Source organism: Myotis brandtii, unplaced genomic scaffold (genome assembly GCF_000412655.1).
Source record: "Myotis brandtii unplaced genomic scaffold, ASM41265v1 scaffold374, whole genome shotgun sequence".
NCBI lineage: Eukaryota > Metazoa > Chordata > Mammalia > Chiroptera > Vespertilionidae > Myotis > Myotis brandtii.
Genome location: NW_005364372.1, coordinates 19,109 through 20,275, shown reverse-complemented (window position 1 = coordinate 20,275; position 1,167 = coordinate 19,109). Strand labels below are relative to the sequence as shown.

Here is a 1,167-nt window from a genome sequence, read left to right as displayed (position 1 = left end):
TTACTAATGTTGTGGCCTCACCCCATAACAAAGAAACAGAATTTCCAGAGGATGAGGCCCAGAAACCAGGATTTTAAAAAGATTCCCAGGTGATTCTAATGTGCAGCCAAGGTTGAGAAGCACTGCATTAGAGGATTCATGCTGAGCCTAGCTCCCACCTGCCTCCCTCGCCTGAGCCCTCAGCACCAGCACCCTACTCAGGTGACTCCTCAGTCAGTTTTCTTTTTGTTTGTTTTTGTGTTTTTTTTTATTTGGGCTACAAATGACTCATTTTGCAAAGTAAGAAAGTGTGCTGGGAAGGGTAAACTTCAGTTATGGTGGAAGCAAATCACGGCTACCGAGCACACTGTTTCCCCACCACCCAGGGTGATGAGACAGCGCTGTGCTTGTCTCGCAGTTAACAGCTTCACGTTTTGAATTATTTTCGGTTTTCTCAATAACAAGGTGAAATAGAATCTACTAAAACAGTGTCTTTCTTTTATATCATCTTTGGTGCTCAGGCCCTAGTAGCTGAGCTTACTCTTATAAGACAAATTCAAGACCAACTACCCTATCACTTCTTTCTAAACTAAAAATCATTATATGAAATTAAACACACACACACACACACACACAAATGATGGTCACAAGACAGGCAGGAGCTGGGAAAGGCGTCAAGGTGAGGCAGCAAAGGCTTTGGGAAGAGAGGCTGAGAAGACTGGAGCCCTTTAGGGTTCAAAAAAGAACAAAAAGAAACGCACTGCTGGGACCTGTGAGCCGAGGGGCGGCAGCTGGGAGCGGGGCGATTTCTCGGCTCTAATTGCCTGCGCTCCCCTTCCCCGCGGTTTGGCTGTTTGCCTCGATCGGAGGAGCACGTTGGCGGTGCGTCCTGAAACCAATTCATTTACTGTAACTTGTTCAGCTGCCTCTCCGGCCGCGCAGCCCTGCTCCGCTCCACGCGGACTCCCGGGACAGCGACAGCTAGACCTCCACCCCGCATCCCTGAGGCGTTGGCGGTGCGTCCTGAAACCAATTCATTTACTGTAACTTGTTCAGCTGCCTCTCCGGCCGCGCAGCCCTGCTCCGCTCCACGCGGACTCCCGGGACAGCGACAGCTAGACCTCCACCCCGCATCCCTGAGCACTCCCTGGCGCACAGCAGGCTCTCCACGAAGGACGCTACCCAACG

At 51.1% G+C, this 1,167-nt stretch overlaps 1 protein-coding gene across 1 annotated transcript in view; it reads right to left on the bottom strand.

Moving 5' to 3' along the window:
• Positions 1 to 1,167, bottom strand: part of DFNA5 (deafness, autosomal dominant 5) — a 34,935-nt gene that overhangs the window by 32,864 nt on the left and 904 nt on the right. The gene's annotated exons all lie outside the window — the stretch shown is intronic.